Here is a 14,301-nt window from a genome sequence, read left to right as displayed (position 1 = left end):
AGCTCCGTTTTAGATCCATTCAACTTAAAGAATGAGCCCTCCGGGGGAGGAGCCAAGCAGGCATTCGTAATGGCCGCATAGTCGCTCGGCTCCGCAAGCCCTTTCGCCCCACACGTTTATCCTGAGCCACGAAGGCATACTTTAATAGGAGAAGGAAAACGACCGCTTACCGTCTGCTCCCGAAGCTCCTGCGTGCGGCAGACCCTGAGAACTGTCCCCGACTGCTCTGCGGCCTATGTGGTGATGAGACCAGGGCGTTGACCTGGACGTGCATCCGGCCGCGACTGCAGCAACAACGGCCGTTGATGGTGGTGAGGGGCCTGCCGGTGGGTGCCGTTGACATGAAGGGCCGCGGATGGCGGTGAAGGCCCGGTCCACTTGGCGGTGACCCTTGAGGGACAGTGTGGCGACACAGGATCGGAGGGGGTGCATGACTCCTGCCCCCTCCCCAAACTTTTTGCCCGGGCATAACCAAGGATTGCCCCCGATATAGGCGGGCGACTCCCGGGGTTCGGCAGGGATTTTAGCCTTTTGGTGACTCTCCTTCGGGGAGCCCGCCTCACAGCTTTGAGCCCCGGGGGTGCATCCCGTGGCGCCCCGCATTGTGGCCTGGTCCCTGAATGAGGTGAAGAGGGACGGGGCCAACTTGACTAAGATGGCGGCTGGTGCCCGCCTCTACGGTCCACATCCATGTCGGACGGCTGTCACACGGATGGGGCTGGGATGCTTGCAACATACGCAGGAGCTCACATCCAAGGACGTGTTGGCTGCCCTAACAGTTTTGCACGAGACCCTGATTTGTCATGCCTGGGACCTGGGTAGAAGAATGGACGCCATTGCTGTCTCACAGTCTCTAGCGGCCACGGTCCGATTCCAAGGGACTGCCGATGGACTTGCAGCTGTGTCCATGGAGGAAGTCCCAGATCCGCCTAGGCACCAGGAGCCGCTGAAAGACCAGGTTCCCGTGACCGCACGGGCCGACATGGTTGCTCGTGTGGATGTCTCTTTGGGACACATGTTTAACTGGCGGCTGGGGATAAAACGCCATTTTCCTTCTTGGACTGTCCTAGCTCTGTCGTGGCGCTTGCCGGACTGTGTGACTCTCCTCTCCTGGATGGTGCCACTGTGTGTGAGCTCTGGGAAGCTCCCGGGGTCAGCGTTGATATTGCCGGATCTCAGCTGTCGATATTTGGATGGATTTGGATTGTTGTGCTTTCCTATGGCTGCGCTCCGACCGGACCCGCCCATATTGTTTGGACCCTCGGGACTGTTCTCTAAATCGATTGACGAGTGGACTTCTGACGGTACCACTGCCAGACAGGGTCAGGGATGATGTGGTTCACTGTCTATTGGCTTTATTGTTGACAGACGGTGCAGTGGGTATGCTTGACCGGGATTTCATTGTCGTTATGACCGGGACTAGTTGTTCTTCATTACTGTACTACTTCATTTCTGGGATTTTCCTAGGTGTAGGGGTGAAGGGCGGGGCCGGGCGACACGACTGAGGGCCCTCCTCCGCTTATCTTCTTTTTCTATTTCCTCTCTCTTTCTATATTTCGGGTCTCTATTAGGGCGACAGGCACGCTGCTGGGGGGGTAGGCCATGGACTTCTGCGGGTGTGCAGGGTGGGGGGTTGAGGGATGGGTGTTTGATCGGTATTTGTTTCTATGGCCCTTTAGTCTTTCTTCTCTTTTTAGTGTCGTCGTCGTTCATGCTCTCTGCAATATGTTTAGTTTTGAGGGGCGGGGGTTCGACTCGCTACACGCTGGGGTTGTGCCTGCATTTCTCCTGATTTGTGCATCTTACCCCCGATATTTCCTTCGTATCTGTACTGTTTGTAGATATCCTGATTCGCGCGCAGTATTGTGGGACTGTGTACGACTGTGCGACACCCCTTCTTTAGTTCCTTATTTGAAAATGAACCTCTCAAATCCTGATTTCAAGTTGGTGCATCTGATTACAAGATACGTTCTGGTATTTTATGACCCCGGATTTCGAACCGCTATAACTTTTCATATTGCTTGCTGTACTCTTGCTCTGTTTAGCGGCCGGCCGGGATGGTTGTAGGCCCATACTTGTAACTGCTTGTACTACAAATAAACGTTAAAAAAAAAAAAGGAGCCCTCCATCCTAGTGGAGACCTCTCCAAGACACATGGCCAACTCCGGGGCAAGAGACAATCAGCTGCGTATCGTCAGCAAATGTAATTATTTGGATGACGAAAGGCTCCACAACACCTGCCAAGGGGCTCATGTACACAATAAAAAGCATGGGGCACAGGGAGGATCCCTGAGAAACCCCACATCGGAGTGGCAGAGGGTCAGAGATGCAGTCTTCATGGAACACTTGAAATGACCGGTCAACCAAAAAGGAGTGGATCCATTTAATGGCCAAATCAGTCACTCCTACATCTTTAAGCCTCTGGATGAGCAGCTGATTGACTGTGTCGAAGGCTGCGCTAAGATCTAGAAGCACAATGGCAGCGCAGCCCCATTATGGGTTATGGGTTTTTAGGGCTGAGGTGTGATCTTTACCACACCTATCCCTTTACCAGTCATGCCTGTACCACAAATGTGTGTGGTAAAGGCATGCATGGTAAAGGAAAGCATTGTTAAGACACATTTGTTGCTTCGGCAGCGTTGTAGAGGCATGCGTGGTTAGGATTTTAACTTGCACGCAAAGACATTCAGTCTAGATTTGGGTGCCCTTAACATGACCGCTACTGAATTTGGTTTGTACTATGGGCACATCATTACGCTGGTCTAATTGATTGATAGTTCATAGTGCAAGAAGCCTTTGACATTAAATAGGCTTGTGGTTCACCTGAAGAAAGCTGCGCTTCCTGGCACGTGTGGTACTGATGCGTTGCACAGCTTGATCTCCATGTGAAAGACAAACTGAAACTGTAAATATCAGAATTAGCGGGAGGCAACAAGAATCATATTGATGTTAAGTTCTCACAGTCCGGGTAAAAGTGAGCTAGAGTGATGCTAGTCTTTTGGAAGGTGAGCGACACGAAGTCGGATGCTAGGCACAATCTGCGGCGGATGCAGGCAATGTGGGGTGTTAAAGAAGAATTTTGAGGGACACCAATACCATCAGAGCTCACTGTTTAATAAGTGTGCAGGATAGATATCGGGTCCCGCAAGATCTGTTGAAGGATTTAGGTAGCTGGAACAATACCTTGTTCTCCTGTGTTGGACACTAAGCACGATATTGCATTATATTATATTGGTGGGGTTTGATCTCTCCATCTAAACTTGTTATAAGAATCACATATATTGACATGCTGTTAATAGAAGTCAACAATTACCAACTTATCTTTAAAAAAAAAAGTGTACACAAATATTTTGTGGAAAATGTATGATTAGTTACCCTAATATTGCCTTGTTATAGCTAAAATTTGCATGGGTGACCATACAATCAATTTAGTGATACGTCCACTTTCACTTTTTATTGATTTCATCAGCGTCTTACTTTTGTCTCGGGTCTGTCCTGGGAATCATTAAATGTATACAGGTCATTTACTAGGTATGCAATAAAGTATTTTAATTTTATTCACATTTAGATTAAAAATACTTTACTTTTGGTTTTCTGTGCCCTATCCAGTTACAACTTCTTTTTTTACTGATTCTTCTCTTAATGGGATTGAATTGCACACTAATTTTTGGAATTGATCAATTATAACGTGCCTTTGTATAAAGTTATGTCTTGAAAGAGCAGCCTATGGCTGTGAAACATGCAGTGTTGGGCATTATTGTTTTATACTCATATTATACTGAATTGTGGATATTGAACCAATATACGGAATGTTATTCTCTTGTTGACGGGGAGCCAGTGGAGGTCTTTCAGGTGACCGGAAATGTGAGCATGGCGGGGGATGTCTAGGATGAGTCTGGCTGAAGCGTTCTGGATGCGTTGCAGTTTTTTCTGTAGTTTGGCTGTGGTTCCGGCGTAAAGGGTGTTTCCGTAATCCAGTTGGCTTGTGACCAGTGCATGGGTGACCGTCTTTCTTGTTTCGGTGGGGACTCAACAGAAGATTTTTTTGAGCATACGTAGGATGTTGAAGCATGATGATGAGACGGCGTTGACTTGTCTGGTCATCGAGAGGGAGGAATCCAGGATGAAGCCCAGGTTACGTGCGTGGTCCGTTGGTATGGGTGCGTTTCCCAGGGCAGGTGGCCACCATGAGTCGTCCCAGGCGGAGGGGGATGATCCTAAGATGAGGACTTCCGTTTTGTCCGAGTTCAGTTTTAGACGGCTGTTCTTCATCCACTCGGCTACTTCTTTCATTCCTTCGTGTAGGTTGGTTTTGGCGGTTTTTGGGTCTTTGGTGAGGGAGAGGATCAGCTGGGTGTCGTTTGCGTAGGAGATGATGTTGAGGTTGTGTTGGCGCGCGATGGATGCGAGGGGACTCATGTATACGTTGAAGAGGGTTGGACTGAGTGATGATCCTTGTGGTACGCCGCAGATGACTTCGGTGGCCTCTGATCTAAAAGGGGGAGGCGGACTCTCTGGGTTCTTCCGGCGAGGAATGAGATGATCCAGTCCAATGCTTTTCCTTGTATTCTGACGTTGCTGAGGCGTTGTATAAGGGTGCTATGACAGACTGTGTCGAAGGCTGCGGAGAGGTCAAGTAGGATGAGGGCGGCTGTTTCTCCGTTGTCCAGTAGAGTTCGAATTTCGTCTGTTGCTGCGATGAGGGCGGTCTCGGTGCTGTGTTTGGCTCGGAAGCCGGACTGTGAAGGGTCGAGGGATTTATGGGATTCGAGGAAGGCGGCGAGCTGATTGTTGACAGCTTTCTCAATGACTTTGGCAGGGAATGGGAGGAGCGAAATGGGGCGGTAGTTCTTAAGTTCAGTGGGGTCTGCTGTGGGTTTCTTCAGGAGGGCGCTGAGTTCAGCATGTTTCCAGCTTTTCGGGAAGGTAGCGGAGTTGAGGGAGCAGTTGATGACGTCTCGGAGATGGGGTGCGATAGTGGAGTCTGCTTTGTTGAAAATGTGGTGGGGACAAGGGTCGGTTGGCGATCCTGAGTGGATGGAGTTCATCAGGCGGATGGTATCTTCAGTGGTGATTGGGTTCCAGGCGCTAAGGTTGTTGGAGGGGGGTTTTAGTTCGGAAGAGGGTGGGGTGGACTGGTCTCCAAAGCGGTTATGTATGTCAACGATTTTGTTGTGGAAGAACGAGGCTAGAGAGTCGCAGAGGTCTTGGGAGGGAGTGATGTCGTTGGTGCCGGCGGTGGGGTTGGTAAACTCTTTGACGATGTTGAATAGTTCCTTGCTGTTATGGGCGTTGTTGTTGAGTCGATCCTTGAATGCTGATTTCTTGGTGGATCAGATTAGTTGGTGGTGTTTGCGGGTGGCGTTCTTGAAGGTGGCCAGGTTGTCAGTGGTTGGGTTTTTTCGCCAGGCTTTCTCGAGGGTGCGACAGATCTTCTTGGATTTCTTAAGGTCATCATTGAACCAGGGGGCTTTTTTGCTACCTTGCTTGATTTGATGGTTTTTCAGAGGTGCTAGTTCGTTAGCGCTGTGGGTGATCCATTGTGTGAGGTTGGTGGCTGCTTGGTTTGGGTCTGATGATTTGGCAGGAGGGATTTGGTGAAGTGATGTGAAGAGCTGGTCGTTGGTAATTTTGTTCCAGTTTCTGCGTGGAATTAGTTGTGGGTGGTTGTGGCTCGTGGTTTTTTTGTAGTTGAAGTGAACGCAGCTGTGGTCCGTCCAATGGAGAGCTGTGGTGTGATTGAAGGAGATGTGCTTGCTGAAGGTGAAGATTGGGTCGAGCGTGTGCCCGGCAAAGTGGGTGGGGGTGTCAACAAGTTGTTTGAGTCCGAGATTGGCGAGGTTGTCCAGAAGGGTGGTGGTGTTGCTGTTGTTGTTCTTTTCCAGGTGGAAGTTGGGGTATCCCAGTACAATGTAGTCCTCTGAGGGGAGGGCGTGTGGGCTGATTAAGTCAGTGATGTCTTCACTGAATTGTGTGCGGGGTCCTGGTGGCCTGTAGATGAGGGTACCTCTGAGTGTGGTCTTGGGGTCGGTGTGGATCTGGAAGAGGAGGTGTTCTGCGGCTGCGAGGTTATCGTCGGAACTGGTTGTGATGCGGATGGTGTTCTTATGGACGATGGCGATGCCTCCTCCTGTTTGGTTGATGCGGTCCTTTCGGATGATTTTGTAGCCGTCCGGGATGGCTATGGCGATGTCGGGCGTTGATGAGGCGTTCATCCAGCTTTCTGTGAGAAAGGCGACGTCCGGCGATGTGGTGTCGATTAGGTTCCAAAGTTCAATGGCGTGTCTGTGGACCGAGCGAGTGTTGAGCAGGATGCACTTCAGGTGGTTAATGTCGGAGCTTTGTTTGGAGTTTGTGGATTTGGTGTGGGTCTTGATGCAGTCGAATTTGCAGGAGTGGCAGGTGAAGGGTCCATGGGTGTGTCCTGGGACGGCTTGGTAGCAATCAGGGAGACGGCCGGGGTTGAGTGCTGAGAGGGTGGCTGCGTCGTACGTTATGTGGGTGGAGAGGGTTTTGCGGGGGCCAGGGGGTCTGGTGCTGGGCGCGGACGGGCGTATACGGGCTTACCTTTGGCGCACCTTCGGCGCGCATGGGGCGCGCCCGCAGCGCGTGAACGTTGCGCGTAAGTTGTTCAGATATAAGTGGAAAGTGGGGGGGGGAGGGCGGGGGGAGGGAGGAGCAGCTGGGAGGCGGGAGCGGGGTAGAGAGGACGGGCTCCGAGGCACAACAACAAAATGGCAGCAAAGCAAAACCGAAACAGGTTGGGGCACAGAGTGTGACTACGCTGTGGGCAGTGGCACCGGCACAGTCAGGCACTGATAATTAATTACTATTATGCAATGCGAGCGCTACAAACTGAACAAACGAGCAATGCACAACTGAGCAGTAGAGCGCAATGAAATCTAAGCAGCACAAATGAGCAATAGAGCGCTATGAAATTCAAGCAGCACAAATAAGCAATAGAGCGCTATGAGATCCAAGCAGGCACCAATTCTTTAAGAGCACAAAGCAATGCGAGCGAGGCACAACGATACCCAATGGAGACCAGGGAGCGTGGGGAGCGACCGTTTCTGATAGAGTCAGGACGGTCACAGCGCTTCTGGAGACGGGGCGAGCCTTATCAGTCAGTGGGAGGGAGGAGCAGCTGGGAGGAGAGAGCGGGGTGGAGAGGACGGGCTCCGAGGCACAACAACAAAATGGCAGCAAAACCGAAACAGGTTGGGGCACAGAGTGTGACTATGCTGTGGGCACGTCTTTGTGCAACAGTGTGTGCAAGACCAGATATCAGTATCCCTCTGATTGCTCTTCTTCCTGTCTTTTTCCACTTACAGACTCCACTCTTGAATTCCACCAGAATCCTTCACAGGCTTCTCCACAGGCATTTTCTTCGAAGTCGTCCTTTGTTGTCTACAGCAGGTTCTGACGTCACTTCACCCCATGCACTCGGCTAACCTGGTGCAGGTAACCTGGTTTTCGGGCCATCCACGGGTGGGGTGGCTCTCCAACCTTTCATCTTCCAAAGGGTTTCTTCGGGGTCCTCTGAGAAGGGTCCTTCTTTAAAACTGCACCTGCGACTTCTCCATTGACTTCAATTGGGTATGCGGCTGTGTTTTCCCTCTTCACTTAGCCTCTGTGGGGTTCCTGGATACTTACCGTGGGTGGTTCCTTGTGTCACCTGCTCCTCTGAGTCTTGTGGTCTAAGTCCCGTTCTCCTTTGCAGTAAGCATTCCACTTTGTTAGTATATGGCTTGGTCTTCCCCTGGAGACGACTGTATAGTTGTGCTACTTACCTGATTATTTTGAAGTATTCTTGTGTATTGTGTTGATGCCTCTGGGTAGGAGATATACCAATGTGTTAGTGATTATATTGTGTAATAAATACTTATTTTCCATCAACACTGTGTGGTTCTGTTTTATTTGATCTACACTATTGATTACATGCAGTAAAACAAGCTGCTTTATACTCCTTCAAAATAAGTCAGAAGGCAGCTCTCCAAGCTACCACTTTGAAAGCTTTTTCTGGGTATCAAAGACCACTAAAATCCCAATTAGGGTTGTCTGGATTAGTGTAGGGTGCACCACTTGAATAAGTGCACCATATACTAAGCCAGCCTCCAACAGGACTGATTATTTTTTCAAGGATGCTTCCTCTCCAGTATTCGATCCTTTTTTCAGGTAGGTCGGTTTGTCAAACTCAACACTTCCAAGGCTAGCGAGTTTCTCTGAAGTGATCCTCTTTAGGGTCATTCTGTCTCTCAAGAGTCAATCCTCTTTTTGAGCCAGATTGTTCTTTTGAACCATTTTCAGAGCCCGATGTGAAGCGAGGTTTCTTTCAACGATTCGTGTTTAGATGTCTATGATCTAGGTGCAGTGTCTCTCACAGTCTTTGCAGACTAGTAAGGGGGGCTCTTGGAGCATTATGGTAACCTGATTTAGAATCCTCAGATTCTGATGGAGTCTCTGTTCCTTCTTGTCTAGAATATTTCACCCACCCCTCAATTTTGATGCACTCTTTGTATGCCACAGAAGGTGACTTATTAGGCCTGTATGGTCATTTGAGCATAATGTGCCCAACATCCTAAGTTTAATTGTTTTCTTACACAGAAATGCTTTATACGAGAATCATTTTATCTTCTTAATCCTTTGTAAACAAAGGTTACAGAACTATTGCAGGTCGGTCATAGGGACAGATTTTAAATGAAGAGGCAATTTTAAATGCATAGTTTCCATCTTTCGTCTCCTCTGTGTCATTCTCATATGACCTTTTCGGTCCAGCTACATATATATTGCTTGATGTCAAAATGTTCTCCTGTGCCCTCCTCCCCCCCATTGTAAATAACACTTTAGCGATTCCCCCTCCCCCGCGCAGTCGCCCCCTTGTACTACAGTGCTGATTTGCTTAGGATGGTATACAGCAGTAGTGCACAGGTCCAAACCTAAAAATGAAAAGGTATACGTTTTATTTAATTGACCAATAGCATGATCATATACATCACAAAAAATCTCAAGTACATAGTGTTACATATAAACCATTAAAAACAATTTTTAAAACATAATTTAAGACAATGATTTGAAATATGGTTGCCTAAACTATCAAATGCACTTAAAACAGATTACAATTTTATAAGTCCAAAAGAACTGGGATATTAGTTTAAATACATGTATATCCAGACTAGTTTACCCCGGCGCTTATTTAGATACAACTTATGATCTCAGCAACCAAGCATATAACAGGTATCTGTTTTTTGTAAAAACAAGCCACTTTGTTGTGTCTGACCTGAATATGCGTAAGGCTTCGGAGTGGCGTGAGAATGAAAGCAGTCGACAGGCCGGAATAATCTATGATTTCCTTAGACTTGCATATGCAGGACAGAAGAAAATAAAGTGCTCTATAGTCTCTGCAGTAGAATTACATAACGGGCACAGAGAAGATTAGTAGCATTTGCCCAACTGTTTTTCCATGCATTCAGTGGAAGAATCCCTGTCCTAAACTGTATATTAAGTGCTTGTGCCTGAGGGGGTTTCATGTCATCCATATACATATCAAATTTAAAACAACTTTTAACACTTAAAAATTGAAAAGGTAAAGTGCCTCGTGCTACAGTGTCAATACCATAAAAATCGACAAAATCCCAATATCTCTTTTTTAACAGGGGGGGCATTTTTTTAGTAATAGACTGAGGCGCCTCCCACATGGCAGCCATGCCCAATCTTAAAAGCCACACCCTAACCCTATTGAACCATGCTGGTTAGCAAGTCTGTCTTTGGAGGGTTAATATTTCCCCACTGCTTCCTTTACCGGAATCTGGGTATTGTTGGTCCTTTTTCTAACCCAGAACATTAAGGCTTTGAGAACTGCAAAGTGTGTGATGGACTTAAGACCCAAGTCAAGGCGCAGTGGCAGTATGGGTGTCTTGATCGGGAGATTAAAGATTACCCTTAGGAATTTGTTTTCCGCTACCTCCAAGTGTTTCACATCCACAGCCCCCACAATTCTGCCCCATACAGGGACGCACCTAACCCTTTGGCCCTATGTATTTCAAGTATGGGAGAGATTGGGCAGAAGATTGAGCTTTTTACCCTTTTCCCTATAGCGCAGTCTGCATGTTGCAGTGCCAGCTCGCTCTTCTGGATATGGGTTGACCATGATAAATTATCACTAATTCTAACTCCCAGATAGTCAAAAACATTGACCTGTTCTAGGAGTTCGGTACCAAACACCAGTTCCCCTTAGTGGATTTGTAAAGGTTAAAAACATGTTTTTTGTTTTAGAGCTATTAATCTCAAGGCCCGATCCTTGCATGCTTCAGCAAACTTGTTTAAGATATTCTGAATGCCTATCGGGGTCTTAGAGATGAGCAATGTATCGTCTGCGAATAGCAGGGAGGGTATATGGCTACCTGCTAGTCTTGGCGAACTTACCTCCACAGTGTGTGTGAGAAAAGGAGGTATCCCCGACTAAGGTTCCTAATTCGGGATCTCTATACTATTTGAAAAAACAGGAAATTAGGAACATAAATTTCATATGGACATGGACTGACATCAGAAATTAATGACTATGGATTGACAGTGTGCATAGTAGAGAAAGTAGATTTATTTTATTTAGTAGTATTCTTGAGAATGACATTTTTCTTATATAATTTATAAATACATAATATTGTACATATTCATTATTTTAGATTCAACTGTGGATCTCTTACTGTGCAGTTTGTAATCTTTTTCTCTAAGTCATAGTACATTTCAAATGTTTATACAATAGATAAATAGATCAAAAGAAGTGCAAAAATACAAAATAGCTTAGTATTAATCTGAGAACATGGCTAGAGGTAATTGGTAATTGCTACGCGCGTTTCGGCTATTAGCCTTCATCAGGAAGCCATGATGTATATTCCAAATGTACCTTGCATGCTTCAGCAAACTTGTTTAAGATATTCTGAATGCCTAGCGGGGTCTTAGAGATGAGCAATGTATCGTCTAAGAATAGCAGGGAGGGTATATGGCTACCTGCTAGTCTTGGCGAACTTACCTCCACAATCATATAACTCTTCTATTAGCCCATTTATGTACAGAGTAAAAAGGGTTGGGGCAAGCACACAACTCTGGTGCAGCCCTTTTGAAATGTTTACACTGCTGGACAGGATACCATCAGACTTCCACCTAACTTTGGCAAAGTTGTCATGGTGCAAACGGACCGATAGGTGGAGTAGATCGCCTGGGAGTCCTACGTTTCTAAGTGTGGCCCAAAGCTTGTTGCGATCAATGGAATCGAATGCTGTTTTGAGGTCGACAAATACGACATACAAGTGACCCTTCTGGATCTTCGCTTCCTTCCAAATAAGCAACAAAAATGTAAAAACCTGATCTAGAGTGCTCATGGATTGCCTAAAGCCTGCCTTCAGGTGTGAGATAATCTTGTTTTCCTCTAACCACTTTTGGAGACGTAGCAGGATTACTTTGCAATAAACTTTTTGGGAGACATCCATAAAACTTATTGGTCTATAATTTGAAAGGTCTCCTTTGTCACCTTTTTTAAAAATGGTAATTATTTTAGCTCCTTTACAGGTTAGGCGATATCTCCACCTCACTGAATGGCATTAAAAACGTTTTGAAGCAGTGGGCCCCAGATTTCAGGCTTTTTTTGTACAGGTCTCCTGGAAGTCTTTCTAGGCAAGCTTTCCCTGCCTGGAGTAGGTTGATTGTGGTCATAATTTCCTTTAGGGAAAACCCCTCAACATATTCCTGTGTTGTCATTGGGACACCTTCCCCTGCTACTGCTACAGTTCCCTCCTCTGGGTCAGGAGCCTCACCAATATAAAGCTTATTAAAATATTCTTCTCAAACATGTGGTTGTATATAATAATCATCTTCACTAACCTGCTTGATTGAACCCTTAGAGAGCAGGTGCCAGGAAAGCTGGCCATACTTCTGTTTGGAAGCCTCAGCTAATGTACGCCAATTTTCAGCCTCCCAGCTTCTTTTGGCCCTATCTTGAGCCCTCTTATGCAAAGTCCTTCTATTTTTAATGTGAGCTTGTATTCCCTGCTTTACTGCCACTTTTCAATTTTCCTTAACTAATTTACAATCTTCATTTTACCACAGGCGCTATTTCGTTTGAACACGTTAAAATTAGACGGTTTGCTTAAATAAGGTTTAATGCTATTGGTTAGTTTTTGAAAGATGGCCACAATAAAATCATCCTCTTTTTTGGTCTAAGTCACTAAGTGCCATAAGAGTCTGCGCCACTTCTTTATACATCTTTGGTAGTATTTTCCCATCTGCCGTGACATCGGGCCATCTAATTCTCCTGTTATTGTTCGTGGTTCCCATTGGAGCTGTTGTTCACGGAGTTTAATTTTGTGCAATTGGAGGCCAGTTAGCTCCAGAAGAAGGGCATTATGATCACTGTCCTCCCGGTTTTGAACAGTCATATCCTTAACATATGGCCACAGGTCAAGATCCACTATAATATAGTCTATCCTACTTTTAATATTTCCCCTCTTACACGTGAACCTGGCTTCCTCATCTGAGGGTGTCCGCCCATTACAGGCACGCACCCTATGGGCTAGAGTAAGAGACAGTATCTGCTGCCCAACCTTGGTGCATCTTTTAATGGGGGGAATCTGTAGCTTGTTTACACCCCTCACTTGCTCTTCTTCCTGCACTAATTCTTGTACATACTCTACTGGCTCATAAGTTGTATTAAAGTCGCCAGCTAGGATAAGATAGGACTCTCCTCTACGTGTTTCAAGAAAGTTAACAAGCGTTGTAATAATGTCTGAGTGCCTATAGTAGCTACTGAACCTATTATATATATATTAAATAACCTGAGATGGCTATTCCCTATGGGCCATATCATATCAATGCCAAGAATTTCCTGGGAACCTACTTCTAGCAATTTAATTTTACAGTCCAGAGAGGCCCTGACCCATATTAGCAGCCCTCCAGCCGGGCGGCCTGCTGCTGACGGCCTGGCCTCAATACTAAATGTAGTGAACCCCACCCTGAACACCCACTCTGTCGCCCAGGTTTCCTGGAACACACATACTTGGCAACTATCCACCATTCTACCCCACTCAGGTTCACTTAGCTTTATTCCTGCAATATTCCAAGACATAATCTGAAAAGACTGTTCAGCACCCATGCTTCCCTGTTGCGGGTAGCTGGTTGTGGAATTTAAAGGCGCTGGTTCTTTGGCAGGTACAGAAATATTTAATTGGGTGGGTACCAGAATTTGTTGTTCCCGCTGCTGGGGTGATTGTGACTACGGAGTGGGGCAGCATTATTTTTACATTCCCTTGATTCACTCAATCTGGACTGTCCAAATCAGTAGGAGCCTCATATCTATTACTGATTTCCATAGGGAAGTAGGCCTTTTTATTGAATGGATTCTGGGCAGAGCGGACATTCAATGGAGGAGATAACCCGGCTGGCTTAAGATGTTTATAGAAAAAAAAGAGTGAAAAGATATAATCTAAGAAGAGTCTGTGTTTCTGTGTATTGTAGATTTTATGGGACATAGTTCCAAAATGCACACTTGAAACAGAATTTAAGACTTTGCAGAAACACAAACTGGAATATTCCAAACCCAACGTCACACAGCAAAAGAATATGATCAACGACAGCGTATGCTGAAACGCACTAATATAGTGACTTACACTAGCATGTAAAACAATGTAGTAGATTCACAGTAGCGTGGACGCATTAAGTTGTCATATAAATGGCGCCCTATATCAGTATGTAATGCTCAACTTTCAAGCATTGCACTTTGCAAAACACACAGTCCTCCATATTCTGCTTACTGTTTTAGAAGAAAGAAATACTAGGAGCAGTGATGCCTCCCTTGACATTTTGCCCTGGTGGTTACCTCCCAAACTTTCAACACTGGTAGTTTCTATTCAAAAGCAGAACGTGTCACAGGCCTCTGATTTTAGTGTAGCAAACAGATCTCTGTACATAGAGTAGTTTTTTTAATTATGTGGATATTTTCTTCTCTTCAGGCACAGGATAGCCTGCTTGGGCAGACCCCAAAATCTTATTGTTGTCTACTGGGACATTGCTGACCTTTCATGTTAAGTAGTTAACTTCATGGCAGAGGTAACAAGCATTAGAAATGCAATAGGTCTCGCAGCATTAGAGTTAGTGCTTTTAGAATTGTTTATGGTTTTTTTTGTAAATCTTTAGCATGAGGTTGAGGGTGAGTGAGGGTGAGTGAGGGTGAGGGGTTGAGGGTGAGTGAGGGTGAGGCTGAGGGGTTGAGGGTGAGTGAGGGTGAGTGAGGGGTTGAGGGTGAGGGGTTGAGGG

Source organism: Lissotriton vulgaris, chromosome 12 (assembly GCF_964263255.1).
Source record: "Lissotriton vulgaris chromosome 12, aLisVul1.2, whole genome shotgun sequence".
NCBI classification, from domain to species: domain Eukaryota; kingdom Metazoa; phylum Chordata; class Amphibia; order Caudata; family Salamandridae; genus Lissotriton; species Lissotriton vulgaris.
Note: the sequence above shows the minus strand (reverse complement) of the source record.